This window comes from Molossus molossus, unplaced genomic scaffold (genome assembly GCF_014108415.1).
Source record: "Molossus molossus isolate mMolMol1 unplaced genomic scaffold, mMolMol1.p scaffold_m16_p_4, whole genome shotgun sequence".
Lineage (NCBI taxonomy): Eukaryota > Metazoa > Chordata > Mammalia > Chiroptera > Molossidae > Molossus > Molossus molossus.
In genome coordinates, this window is record NW_023425377.1 from 4,372,975 (window position 1) to 4,387,967 (window position 14,993).

At 50.2% G+C, this 14,993-nt stretch overlaps 1 protein-coding gene across 1 annotated transcript in view; it reads right to left on the minus strand.

Annotated features, from left to right (window-relative positions):
- CPLX2 (complexin 2) overlaps positions 1-14,993 on the minus strand; it is a 74,191-nt gene that overhangs the window by 20,138 nt on the left and 39,060 nt on the right. The window lies entirely within an intron of this gene.

A 14,993-nucleotide genomic window follows, 5' to 3' on the forward strand; every position in this document is an offset into this window, starting at 1 on the left:
AGGACTGGGATATTGTGTTCCCAAATAGAAATCGCCCGAAGGAAGTCAAGAGAGGGCTTAGACATCAGGCTAAGAACACGAGGAACTTTCCACCCACAACTCTAAAAACAGCAGCTCTGTGCCACTTGACCTCCAGTTGTGTTTTTCTGGCAGAAGAGGAAAAAGAAAGAAAAAAAAAAACAAAACACCAAACACACCACCTTTTATTTGGCAAACAAAGAAGGGGTTGGAGAGGTCTTGGGAAGATGAAGCCAGAGAAAAGCTTAAAGGGCTGAAGAGGAAGGAAGGAATTCTCACGTACCGAGCCTCTCCCTGCTGTCGGTGATTCATGAACTTTCTTTGACTGAATCCCCATCCCAGTGCTCTGTTACCTTAAATGTCATCAACTCCACTTTATATTCAGAGAGGGGTATTCAGACCCGGAGAGGTTGATTAAACACCTTGTTCAGGGTGACACCATTGAGAGACAGTGGTATCAGGAATTGAACTTGGTGGTGTCTACATTTCCAGAGGGGAATTTGGTGGGTTTCTGGAAGCTGATCCTAGGTCTGTAACTTTGGAGCAACTGGCCCGAGGGTTTGAGTAAATCTACTGGAGCATCTATATGGAGACCTTGCTACAGGCTGGTCCTTAATGGGGTTGGGTGGTCCAGGTCTGAAGATGATATAAAATGATGGGGGCAGTAGGTCAGGGCCCCGGAACAGTGTTCTGAGGATTTAAATAAGAAATCCCCTTGGTAGCAGCCCTGTGCTCACTTCTGCTCAGTTCAGCTCAGTCTGGCTCTTCACAACAGCCATCTGACCATCGCTCCTGCTTTTGTTCTTGCCTTCGGATGGGCTTCCAGAGCCTTAGGGCAATCATGGCTTTCTAAAACATGGTCTGGGTGTGTCATTCCTCTCCTTCAACCATGTGGTGGTCACAGCTGATTTTGCCATCTAGTACCCACTCCTCCCTCATGTGGCATCAGCTTTGGAGGAACCAACCTTTGATTTTCATTTGAACCCATGGGTGGATCACATGACCTGGGCTAAGCCAATCAGCATGTGGTCCCCTGGCCCCTGGATTAGTTCAGGGAGAAGCACAGGACCTAAATCAGATCAGTAAGGGCCAGAGAGACTCAATTCTGGGACTTTTGCTTCAGCTCAAAGAAATAGACTCTCCTTTTAGCTCCACTGTGACGTGAATTGGGGTTCCCAGGAGCTGCCACATGGAGCCTCAGAATGGAAACCAGCTCAGAGCCCGCAGAGCCAAGAAAAGGAGAGTGAGAACCCCCAGCCTGATGACATTGTTTACACCTCAGATCAAGCTGTGCCCGCAGCTTTGCCAGGCCTTGTCATTCTCATGAGCCAATAACCACCCCTTCCCTTTTGTTCTTGTTAAAGCCACTTGAATTTTTTTTTACTTGCAACCAAAAGGATCTTAATGGATACAAAAATCCTTTACCTGCCTTTAATCCTTTCATTGTCTTCCTATTGCCTTCAGGAGAAAGTTCAAACCCTTCAAAGTGGCCTTTGGGGCCCTGCATGACCAGACCCTGACCACTCTCTCCAGTTCCATCAATGGCCACCTGTGCTCCTTGTTGCTCCCAGACACAGTGTCAACTGGGGTTCCTGAGCGTTTGCCCTGGAGGATCAGCCTTGTCTGCTATGCTCACTTGGCAAGCTTTTACTTTGGCCACCAGCATTCAGCTAAAGCATAAAGGAATCTCTTTCGGGAAACAGGCTGAGCCAGGAGTGTCCTCTGTGTTCCCACATGGACCTTGTCATCAAAGCACCCACGAAACTAAACTTGACACTAGTCTGACTTTCCCTCCAGATTCTGAGCTCTTGGAGGACTGGAACTCACCGAGGCTGAGAGAGGTCCTTTACTCAAATACGAACTGAGCATCTTCTGCACACTAGGGACCACTCTAGGTGCTGGGGATGCCACAGTGAAGAAATAGACACATTTCTGTCTGGTCTGGTAGGGGAAGCAGACGCTGCTCCAGTAAATATACACGGGGCCGGGTCCTTTCAGAAGATGGCTGTGACACAGTAAGACAAGGGGATGCCTGCTTCATGTCTCTGGGCTCCGCGCCTAGAGGAGGGCCAGGCTCACGCAGGCCCACAGGAAGTGCCGTTTAGTGAGTGAGGAGAAACGTCCCTGGACACCCTGCTGCCCTCAGCCTTCCTTTATGACTGTCACTCTGGACTCGAACAGAACCTCTTTGTTAAGTGACTTATCCCCCATTTCCAGTCTACACACCCCCTCCTGGAAGGGTCATAGTTATATAAATGACATTGTGTGTGTGTGTGTGTGCAACACTCACCTTTCCTGCTGGGAGCTGAACAAAGCATCACTCTCTTTGACTTCATGGGGCAGCTTCATCGCCGTCTTGGTCCAGTGTTAGGAAGTGGTGTACCCCTCTGCTTGACTTTGATCAGGGCTCCCCTGGCCATCATCTTTCCGCTCCTCACTCTCTGCCCCCCTCCACAGGTCTGTTGTCAGCCCTTTGATCATCTCTGTGACTCTCCTCTGGGCTTTGTCTGGCTCCATTAAGACGATGAAGTCCGCTGTGTCACTCCTCTGCTCAAGAGCCTTCAATGACTAACCATTGTTTATGGCATCAAGTCCAGACCCATGAGGGCCTCCCGGGATCTAACTTCTGCCTCCTGTGCCAGCCTGTTCACCACGACCAACTCTTCTCCTGCATAGCATTTCCTGCTATGGAACACTCAGCACCTCTAATGTTCATTGTATTTCTTTAATTTACACCTTCCACTGGCTTGTAAGCTGCTTGAGGGCAAGGACTGTGTCTTGCTCATCCTTGAATCCCTAACATCAAACGCAGGGCCATCCCCACTGTGAATGCTCAGCGAATATTTCCAGAGGTGAAATCTGTGCATGGCATTGCCCTACCTGCTTGGGGCTGAAATGGCTCTCCTGGCCCATGGGCCTTGGGATGGCCATCTCAGGGTGAGACTTAGAGACCTAGGCTCTTGCTGGGCCACACACCACAATTATAGTGCTGTCATCTTTGTTTAAATCTTACTCTTCCCTTTTTTTTTTTTTGCATTCTTGGTCCATCCACATAACCCCACGATTTTCTTCCACGCTTTAGCCCCACCACTGTGGCATTTTGTCATTGGGATATTTTTGGTGTCATTTGTTGTGGCATGTTTGGTATCTCTGGAGTCCCTGTCCTCCTCCACTCTCGGGCTTTATGGTCTGGGTAGGGCTGACTCCATGCTCTCTTTCCATGGTGGGCGTTAGACCCATAGCCAGCCAATTAGATCACTCTTACCTCTGGCCCCTGTGATTGGCACAGGGATAAAAAAAAAAAAAAAAAAAATGATGCAAGGTAAGCCAATGAGAGTTAGCCCTGGGACTTTAGCTGGAACCAATGGGAAAGAGGCTTTCTATTTCTATGGGATTTGCCGGACTGGAATGATGTGGGCTTGAGCAGCTGGAATGTTTTGTCACCACCTGGGGGGAGCCTGCTCAAGGATGATGCCAGTGCAGAGAAGAACAGAGCCAAGAGAAAGGAGGGAGACAGTAACAATGACAGCGTTCCAGTGCCCAGATCTCAATGTGCCTTTAAGGCTCATCTGCCCATGTGCTATTCTCTCATGTGATCAATAAATGCCACCTTATCCCTTAAGTATTTTTGAATGAGGTTTCTGTCTCTGCCACCTGGGAGAGACTTGTATCAGAAAACTCCCCTCCTTCAGAAAACTTCTCATCAAGCAGGTCCTGGCCCTGGAAGGACCCACTATTTAATCATCTCATATTCCAAGAAGGAGCTGATCACTCTGGTCTCAGTTCTCTGTCACCAGGCTGCCTCCTATACTTCGTGGTCCCCATGGTCATGTTGACTTAAGAGAGAGAAGGCGCTCACGCTGTGTGTCCTTGCTCGTGGCTTTGCCAAAGCTCAAACTTCATATCCACAGATCCCAGTTCATATGTCCACATCCCCACAAAACTGCACATATTTTTGGTCAGCAGCTCTGCAATTCCACCCTTGAGTGGCATCCACATTCTTGATCTGGTGCCATCCGTGCCTGGCGATTTGTCTGCATCTCGTTTGTCAACTGGAGTTGGAACATTTGTCTGCCAGAGCAGTGCCTTCGGCGTCCTTACTTCCAAAGGACAATTTGGTAGCAGGAATTTCCCTGAGGTCCTCCTCCATTAAAGCTGAGGCGGAGGCTTCCTCAGATGCTCGAATGTCTCTCTCTCATCTCAGCTCTCTCCCAGAGCTGTGATCATCAAGCGTCTCTCCGGTCCTTTATCTCACCTCTTTCCATTTGATGGATTTGAAAGAACTCTGATGTGTGGCCCCACAGCCCTTCTCAAGGTGACTTTCAGGGTGTCTTTGGACTGCATCATTCTAGGTCTCACTGCTTGAAACGGGCTTCCGGATTCTAAGTCATCAGTTTTAAAAGATTTTTCCAAAAGATGCCTTTTTCCTTGCAACAGCTTCTCGGACATTTCTCTTGTTATTTTGTTTGGTTTCTCATTGTAATGGTCAGACTACACTGGGCTGTGGTTGGAAGAGCGAGGAGGTTCTGTGTCATCTTGTGATGCCACCATCTCAGCATGACTTCCAGGGTCAATGTGGTAGGAAGAGAGAGCTGGAGTGTCACAGAGGTCCCATGGCCCCAGCTGGGAGCTAATCTTCTGGGCTAGCTTCTGTTTACTCCTCCAGATCCATGCTCCCCCTCCCCACCCTTCTTGGTTCCCAGGAGGCTGGCCCAGATGACCAATCAATAGGCTCCCTTTGTCCTCAGGCTTCTGGTTGTGTTCTGTCCATGGGAGGTCCTAGCAGGGACTGGAGGCAGGAAGAGGACAAGATCAGAGTGCTCCTCTGCCAAAGCGCTCCTTCCCGCACATCTGTCCTCTGCAGACTGGGCAACCACTTCCTCATTGCCCTTCAGGCTTAGAGACAGATGGCTCCCCACTGATGCTGACCCTCCACAGTCAGAGAGGTGGGCAATCCAGGGCCTGTGGGTCCTTCCAGAATGGTGAGAGGACTGGATATTATTGACTGAGATGGGGGCCATCTTCTGGGCTGTTTTTAAGTAACGAGCCAAACCCAGAGTCCCTGGTTGAGTTCTTCTGTCCCTAGTCTCATGTTCTCCAACCTCATTTGCAAATTTCTTTAGCAAATTGCCATTTTTGGAGAAGTGAGAGCCTCCGTTAAGGATCCAAACATGTTCCTCCCTCACTTCTAGGGGGACTGAGGGCCACAGTTCCTGAGCTCAGCGACTTTCTGAGAAACCACAGCCATCCTACCTCCCGCCCCAGGACCTGCAGCACTGCAGGTGTGGCGTGGCCCTTCGCATGCAGTTTCTGCTGCTTCTGCTCATGGGCTCCATCTCCCTGGGGGGCTGGCATCGTCATCTCTTTCTGTAGATGAGGAAACCGAGGACCCAGCATCTCCCACTCCGTCTTCACCTCAGGACGGCTCCCTCTGTCATGCGACAACCCACACGACATCCTGTAAATAACTGCATGTTCCCAACACCTCTCCTCCTCCTTGGAAACCTGCTCTCTCTGTGGACTCACTGCGGGTTGTTTGGTTTCTGGCTCGGCACAGTGCAGAGCCTGGAGGGAGCTGCCAAGTGGCAACTGAAGGCCTCCGGCAGCCTGGCTTCGTGGTTCATTAACTGAATGACCTTAGGCAGATCACATCACCTTTCTGAGCCACAGTTTCCTCACCTGAAGCACGGGGGGATAGTAACCAATATGGCGATTAAATGAGAACTTATACGTAAGCGTCTGCCTGAGTGTGGGATACATGCAGGGTGATTAATGAAAGACTTTCCTCTTTTCTTCCTTCTCTCATTTTCTTTTCCTTCTCGAATCAGTTCTGCCTTCTAGATGTTTCTGGGGGTGGGCAGGGTTCATACACTAGGATGACTGCAGGTGACAGACAGGGACACTGCTCGACTTCTTGGAAATGATGGAAGAGGCATGGGAAGAAAGCCTGCTTCCCAAGCACTGAGCCTGTAACTGGGGGGAGGCTGGTCACTGGGAGGACATGGTCTTGATTATTCAGGGGTCTCTAATGCCCCCTCCTAAGGGCTCTTTGCAGCTCAGGCTGACACCCCTGGATTGCAGGATCCATTCACTTAGAGTTCCTGCTGCCCCCAAAGTTTCATATTTGCATCTGATTTCATAAAGTGGAAGGGAGAAGTCAAATGTGGCTTTTCACTGGCTTTGGCTGGATATTGTGAAAGAAGTGGAAAGGGGCTTTACCTTTGGGGAGGGGTAAATCAACATGACCCCTGACATGCAGAGGCTGTGGAATGATGATGATAATAGGAGCTAATTTACTGAGCTGCTCTGTGCTGGCCACCAGTCTCTGTGCCATGTATATACTGCCTTGTTTGAGCTGCACAATAGGAGCACTAGTTTTATGCCTATTTTACAGACAAAAGAGGCAGAGAGAGGAAAGGAAATTGCCAAGGTCATATAGCTAGAAGGTGCCATTAAGGATTTCCATCCAGGTTGTCTGGCCCTGGGGTCTGCATTCATTTCTCTGCTCTTCTAGAACCAGGATATCTGAATGAGAGATGAGGCTCAGTCCACGGCTGGGTGTAGAATGAGGAGACGCAGTGGTTGTTCAGCACTGTCAATGTGTCACTGGCTCCTGCAGCACGGTTGCCTGTGTCTATGTCATTACTATGGTAGACATAGGTTGTCCTATAGCCTTTCTTCTGTATAGCACCTTAATATTCCTTTGGGGATCCACCCTTCCCTTATTCTCTGGCCATCTTGTTTGGATGGAGTCCCCCAACCCACTTTTCTTTTTGAAGCTCTAGGAATTGGTACATAACCCAGGCCTAGGATTTAAGGATAGACACATGTGAGAATCAGTCCTGGAGCTTATTCTGGAAATATTACAAATAATTTCCTTCTGTTGGAGTTACCGAACTGAGAAGTGTGTCTGATGCTGAAGGGTCATGGTGTGGAAAGAGCCTGTCTACGGTGGAAGCCAGGCCAGAGAAAAGCAGAACTAATAGACACAGAGAGAGACTGAGCCCTGATGATATTGCATAGCTCCTGGATTGAGCCCTTCCTGAAATCCAGAATCTGCCCTTGATTTTTTCAGTTATACAAATTAATACTTTTTTTGCACTTAAGCCATTTTGATTGATTGTTCTATCATTTGCATCTAAAACAGGATTGACTGGTACTGTGCTAATTACTCCATGTTTGTTATTACATTTATTCCTGTGAGGCAGTTGACATGGTGCCCATTATGCAAATGAGGGAACTGAGGCTCAGAGAGATTTATTATGTTGGCTAAGGTGTCACAGCTAGTATGTTGCAGGCTGTGATTGGCCTTCTGCTGTATGGTTGAAGACTGATTTTACAATCCCCACCCCACTATCTTGTAATGTTTACTCTCCAGGTCTCACCCTACTGCTCTCCTTGCTTCTACTCTCATCTTCTTTAACCCCTACTTCCATGGGGAAGAAGCCTTCCCTGGCTACACCTTTAGACTAAGCTCTGTTTCCTGGTAGACATTTTTATGGCACAGTGTACTTTTTCTTCTTAGCGCAACTGAACTTCAACAATGATTTTTTTCCAGGTTTATCTCCCTCCTCTGGGTGGGAATCCCATGGGGGCAGAGATGACACCTGTTTGGCCACTGTTGCAGCACTGATGTCTGGCACAGTGCCTGTCCTGTGGTGGGCACCTGGTAAATGTTTGCTGAATAAAATGAATTGTGCATTTCTTTTCACTCCCACTGTGGCCCTGGATCACTGTACACCTGTTTGACTGCAGTGATGTAGCATCCTGACGCTGCACAATTTGCTCCTACTCTGCTGTTCGCAGGGTACCTGTGATCTTGGACGCCTACTTATCTTTGTGTACATACAGATGGTTTTCCCTACTAGATGGTGAGGTCTTTGAAGACAGGGATGGTCTGCCATCATCCTTTGAGTCGTAGTAATAATGACAACTCTACAAATAATAATATTAATAATGAGCACTTATTATCTGCCAGGAATGGCTCTCAGGCTTGGCAGGTATTGCCTCATTGGGTCCTTACATCAATTTTCTGTGCAAGTACTCTTATGACCCTGTTACTCTTAAGGACAAATAGAGGCTCAAAGAGGTTATGTGGGTTCTTTTGTGTCTCCAGTTTGAGCTGGGGTTCTGTCTCATGTGATCAGAGCAGAACTGGTTTTCCCAGTGACTTTAATCATGAATTGCCAGGCTGGGTTAGAAGGCAGTAAAAGTAGCAGAATGGCTGATGGGGAGCTAACAGGTTGACTCAGCAGATGGAGGCCTGGTTGTGCCCTGTTGAAAGGAAAAGAGTCTTCAATCTAACTGTTAAAGGAGGGATGAGTAGAGAGGAGAAAGGAGGGGGTTTAGGGCAAGGGAGTGGGGTTAGGGGAGACCTGAGGGGTACTGGAGAAAAGTTACCAGGCATGAAGCTGGAGAGCTTGGGTCCCTATCCTGGACTCGGCACTTCCTAGCTGTGTGACCTAGGGTAAGGCACTGCACCTCTCTGAGCCCACTTTGCAGGGCTGATGATGCCAGCCTTGACATAACACCTAAAAATTGCTCAGCCAGTATCAGACACAGTGTAATGACACCATGTATAGGGCACAGGCCATGAGCCAGGGCTGCTGTAAGTTCTTCACCTGCATGAGCCCAGATGATCCTTTCAACAACCCTAGGACCTGGGGCTCATGATGGCCTTGCTCTGCAGAGAAGGAGATTGGGTAGGTAGTGTAGCCACTTGCTCAAGTTCATTTAGCATGTACAAGGCACCTGGGATCTGAGCCCTGGCTGTGTGGTTCCCGAACCTCCGCTTTACCAGTCTGGCCTTCTCAAAAGGTTTGAACTTCACTATCAGTGAGAGAAGGGACCAGTGTGGACAGTTGCTTACTTTGTACTGTTGTGTCTTATGGGTACCAAATTTCTATTTTTATGGTTTATCCTTGAGGGACAATTCCCCTTCTCCCCAGGATACCTCAGGGAGCAGTAGTCAAATTCTGGTCAGCAAACCTGTGGTGGCCTGTGCTGGGCCCAGAGACGAACAAAACCCTGGGGCGCAGCTGTTCAGCAGCGGCAGGAGGAGGAGGGGGGAGCATTGGAGCTGGGTTTCTCAGGGTCCCATCAGTGACTTCTGGTGCTGCTGTGCGGGTCTGGTGTCAGGCCCGGCCCAGAGGTAGGAGCCAGCACGTACCACCCTCACTCACTGGAGCAGCACCTCCGTGGTTTTGCCACATTTAATACCACCTCTGCTATTTACTTAACACTGCCCTCTAATTTCACTCATTTGCAAAAATACAACCCTCCATTGCATTCATTTAAAAAAGAAACCTCATCTTGCCACTTCACGCCGGAAAACCACTGTCACTTGCTAACAGAGAGGGTAACAATGCACATAGATACGATGAAAAGGAAACACTAACTAATGTCCAGCTCCGTCCAGTTCAGCTCTGACCCTGAATCTGAGCCTAGTCCTCTCATTCTGCTAAGGACCCACTGGCACCAGTTCGACACTTTCTCATGGACACCAACGAAGCATTAAAAGAGAACTGAAAACAAGAAATAAATTCCTCAGTGTTCAACTTCCTATTTAAAGTGGTACCTGCCGAACCACCTACAGTCATGGAGTACCAAGACTTGTGCTCTGGAAAAGCCAACAGACTCCTGAACCGCTCACCCTGCTTTCTCTGGGGCCAGTCTCACCCCCCCACCCCCCCAGCTCTCCTTGGCCTCAGCAACTCCAACAACAAGGAAGCCAGGTCTTTACAGCGAGGCTGCTGGGTGCCAGACCCCAGGTCGAAATGGCTTACCTGGTAACCAAAGGGGGAGCACCTTGTTTTTCTGATCCTCAGTTTCCTCATCTAGAACATGGGGATCACATTTCCTATGGTCAGGACTGTTTGGAAGATTTGAATGAGATGCTGTATCAGTGACTTTGCATGGTGCTTGGCTGGCACAGTAAGTAGGGACTTGGGCACTTGTCTGCCTGCCCTTTGATCCAGACCTGATCAAAGTTAGACACTATGTGCTGCCACCTTTGCCCAATTCCATTTCCTCTCACAGACTCTGTCTCTTCCCCTAAACATCTGGCTTGGACTCGGATCTCTCTCTCATTTCCTCCAGTATCCACTCACCTCTCCGAGCCTCAGTTTGCTCATCTTTCAAATGGGAACAGTAGCAGCGACCTCACCAAGTTACTGGATAGGCAAGAAAGTACTGTATCACTGGTAAGGTTTTGCACACACGTACAGACTTATTTTTATGATTTGTAGCCCTCTGGGACAGAAGGGTTATTGGAGCCTTCCTGGGCTCAGACTGCCTAATCCCAAGGGAAATTACCTGAGTTTGCGGCCACAAGGAAGACTTCCTGAGTTCACGACAGGCTGCGTGCTGATGTCTGTGTTGTTGAGGGGAGTGTTGTGGGCTCCAGCTGAGGCGGCTTCTGTTTATAGCTGGAGTCGTTGCTCAGCCCCCCATGTGGAAGAAAGAAACGCTGTGCGCAGAAATAGCCCGTCCCAGGGGTTGCCCAAGAGAGGGCTTATTTTGACTCAGGATGTTGCAGAAGCTGTGGCAGGCTTGTCAAAATACATCTGCCTCTTCTCAAGCGGCCCACGGAGCCTCACTCATGCCAGGACCTAAGCTTGGCTGCCAGACGTGCACATCTGGAACCCAGCCCCCGGGAGCTGAGTACAGCCCGGCTTTGATGGCAATAGTAACCGCCTCCCAAGCACCAGAGGGATGAAAATAGATGCCCTGTGCCGTGGCATGAAGGAGCCCACCGTGGTGTAGAAGCCTATTTGTCTCTTTGGCCCCTGCGGCTGCACAGGGTCTGGTGGGGCCTGGCAAGGAAGTGGATGAGGGAGTGTCCACAGCCGTTTCTCTGTGGACCCTCAGTGGGGGTTATTATATCCATTTCACAGTGGGGAAAACTGAGGTTTAGGACACAAGGTGACTTCTTGTGATGAGATCTTGTTCCTCTTTGCCAAGCCCTCCTCTGTACTTTGAGTGGCTGTGGCCTGTCTGAATGCCCTTCCTCCTCTTACAACTGATCACGACCCAGGACACACGTCACCTCCCCTGGGTAAGTCTGTCTCTGCCTCACTGGGACTTTGTACAGGCTTCTTGATGGCCCTTAGTTCCCTGCCCAGGGACTGGGCACAGCTGCTTGTCTCTGAGATGGCAGAATTATCTCTGAGGCATTGCCCAGGGTGGACCTGACAAATATTTACTGAAGGGATGGATGAACTTGGAGTGTTTCATTGAGGGGCTCCCCAGCTCAAACCACAGGGGTCAACTTTAGTGCTCAGTCAGGGGAGAGAAGGTGTAGGACCTCTCTCAGGCCTCCTAATCTGAGCGCATCCTTGGGAAGACAGAAGACAGGCTCACGACTCAGAATGGTACAGCTACCTGCCCACTGGCTCCTCCTATTCACTGCACCCCAAACTGGCTTCTTTCATCTCCCACTAGAACTGTCATAGGTGGTGGCTCTGCCATCTCCCTGGTTCTTCAAGCTTAGAGCCCTGGTCAGTATGGATGTCCGGCTCCAAGTCTAGACTACTCATGCCGTGCCATCTCCTCCCTCCAGCCCTTCCTTCCTTCGTCCCCAATGCCCGTGGGTTTCTCGGACCCTCCTTCATACCAGCTCCTTCCTGCAGCAGCTCCTACCTCCACCTGGCTCCCCTGGCCCTGTCTTCATTCACATCCTCCCAGGAGGCGGGCTCAGCTCCTCTGTGAGTTCAGCTCACCGTGTAACTCTGACCCTGCTCAAAACAGCCAGCCGCCCTCTCCTTTCTCCGCTGGCATCTTTCCAAGTGGACGGTGCCAGTATTAGCAGGGGTTCTGTGGAGAAGGGGCCCTTGGTCAAGTGAGTGGGGATTGCTGGGTAAGTGAAGTCAAACAGATTTTTCCCTGCAGGAATTTTTAGAACCTTTAATGTGCTCTTGTGGGTTGTGAGTCCCAGAGAGGTAACACAGCATGTGGCATTTCTAGGACTTATTTGATCATAGACGCTTTCCATGCAGAACACCAAGAGAGGGGCTTTGTTGAGGAACCCACTGTGGGAAATGCTGATGTGTTGGCAGGGCCTAAGCTCCTAATCTTGGTAGCCAAGGTCCTTCGCAGGGTGGCCTGAGCTTTCCTTTACCACTGCTGCTCTGGCCAGTCTACTAACATCCAGAAAGTTCCAGCCAAAAAGAGACTCCCGCTGCTCCCTGTGCCTGCTGCGGCTTTCTGCCTCTGTCTGCCGCCCACTCACCCTCCTGCCACTCATTCTCTGTGTGCATCCAAAGCCGCCTTCCTCAAAGCCCAGCCCGAACGTCACCCCGCCCCAAGCCTTTGTCAGTGACGATGGCATGGGAGACCGCTTGCTCACCTCCTGCTCCACAGCCCCAAATCAGGCCCACCTTAGGTCATTCTGAATTTGACATTATTATAGGGACATTTTTGTATCCACTCTAATTTGCTAAAACATAACCATTTGCAAACTTGAGTATTTTAATCAGCATTAGTGCAGGCCCCTTCCTCCTGGTGCGTCACTGACTTATCTTGATGCAGTGTTTGTGGGCCCTGCATAGACTGTTTCCCGAGGAGTTCGGAGTCAGTGACGCATAGACAGCACCCAAAGCCCAAACAGACAAACGTCCTCAGAGTCACACATTTGTTGCCTCCAAAAGGGGTAGTCCACTAATATTCTGGGAGGGGGCTGATTTTTCCTGAGAGCCCACCCAGTGCAGGAAACTATTCGGTCACCTGACGGCCACAGCTGCCAGGAGCCAGAGCCTTGGAGGGGCTGAGGAACCTGCCTGAGCTCACACAGCTGGAAAGTGATAATGTCCAGGGTCAGCTGAGTCCAGGGTCAAACCTGGTTCCTCCGATGAGGACCCCAATCAGGACTCATGTCAGAGAACTCCTGGAGCCCCGCCCATCTCTCACGAGGGGCTTTCTGCACAGGAGCTGTGCCCCTGTACAGCGAGGCACTCCCACGCTTGGCAAACCTTAGCTCATGCTATCTCCCCCACCAGGCTGGGAGCCCCTCAAAGTCGAGACTCATTTGTCTTTGCACCTCCAACACCTAGTACGGGGTTGGCTGCATGCATGGGGTTGTGTGCCTGAGGTGAGGGATACATGTTTCTTGGCCTCAGGATGATTCTCAGCCTTTGTGGGAATAGTTCCAGGAAGATATAGACTGAGGTCCAGGGCTTTGAAACCCACCATCACGCATTCCTGTGGAGTCAGCAAGCTCAGTTCCTCTCTTCTCGATCAAGGGTGGCTGGCCTGCTAGATGCTCAGGACATCACTTGGAGCTGCAGACCCTCAACAGGAAGTGGCTGGTGACAATGGACAGGTTGGCACTACCCAAACAAGCAAACTGACTGTTGTTCTCTGTTGACACCCTCCGAAACATGGATGGTGTTACAGCATGCACAGCAACACCCGTTGGCATTAAAACACACACCAACACCGAATCCCCGCATCAGGAATTCTGAAGAAACGCAAATCGATCATGGCCTGCCTCTGTTTGAAATCCTGTTAGCTTAGAATAAAACCGCTACACCTAGAATGAAATCCAAAGTCATTTCCTGGGTTTCCAATTGCTATCTCTTAGATTTGCTGTTCCCTCTGCCTAGAATACCTTCCCCCACATCCTTACCTGGCTGGCTCCTTCTTGGTATTCACTTTGGGGCGTGAATGTCCCCTCCTCAAAGAAACCATCCTCTTTTAATCTATTTAAATGAGTATGTCAGCTCCTCATCTCATTACTCTGTATAATGGTCTTCATAGCACTTACTACTGTCTAAAATTATTTTATCTTACTTGTTTATGTGTTTATTGCTTGTCTCTCTCCAACTAGAATAAAATCTCTAGGAAAGAAGGAACCTCATACTTGCTGTTCACTTCTGTGTCTCCTCTGCCCCCCATCACACCCTCTGCAGCACAAAGAGGACAATCAAGACACCTGCTTCCTGAGGTGGCAAGGTGGTTTAGAATGCAGGCTGTGGGCCAATGGCCCGAGTCAGATCTCAGCCCTACCACTTCCTGGCAGATGATGTCCCTACTTTATAGATGAGGAAACTGAGGCAGGAGGTGGTTAAGTAACCTGTCCAAGGGCACACAAGGTGCTCACTGTGGCTCTGGGGTGGGGTCATGGGCTCCAGTAGCTGAGGGCTCAGCAGGGGTGGCGGGTGGGGTAGAAACTGGTTAGTCTGAGGAGTTTGAAGCCAGTGTCCTTACCCTGTGGCTCCCTTAGAGTCACTACCTCTGTTACCTACCATCCAACTTGTCACCAGGCCAACTCCATGTGACCAGACTCTCTGCACCCAGCTGGACCATGGTTCCAGCTCCCCAGCTGGACTTCCTGCTGTACCTTGGTCTCATCTGTGCCCCCCATCCCCAGATTGGAGCAGTGTCCCTCTATTGCAAGAGCTCAGATAAAATCCCATCTCCTGACATGCCAAACAGGGTCCCTGCAATCCTCTAAGTCTTACTCCCCTCATGCCCCCTCCTTTAGTCACGCTGAACTGCCTTCAGTTTCCCCAAAACACCCCATTTGCTCCTGTCTCTGTGCCTGGGTACCTCCCACTCCCTTTGCCTGGAGCACCTTTGTCTCCTCTTGGCTCTGGCAAGACTCAGCTCTGCACCATGTCCTCTGGGTCGCTTCCTGACCCCAGTGGGTGTATCATCTCCATCCTGTTCTTGGCCCCTCATTGTACCTCAGCCTTTGTTCATCCTGGAACACTCCTTCCTCTTCCTTGCCCACCCCTCTAGCTTGCCACTCTGTGCTCCCCAACCCCTCAGGTCTCTGAGCAGGTATGGCTGGTTCTGTGAAGCCTTCCTGAGTTCCTAAGGTGTTTGCCTCCATCATGGCACTTCCTGCCCTATAACTTTCCACCTCCACCACCAGCCTGTGTAGGGCCTGGCACAAAGCAAACATTGGAGACTGTCTGCTGAATGAATAAACAGTGATTAGCAACCCAGAGAGGCAGGTGCTAGGAGGGGACAGG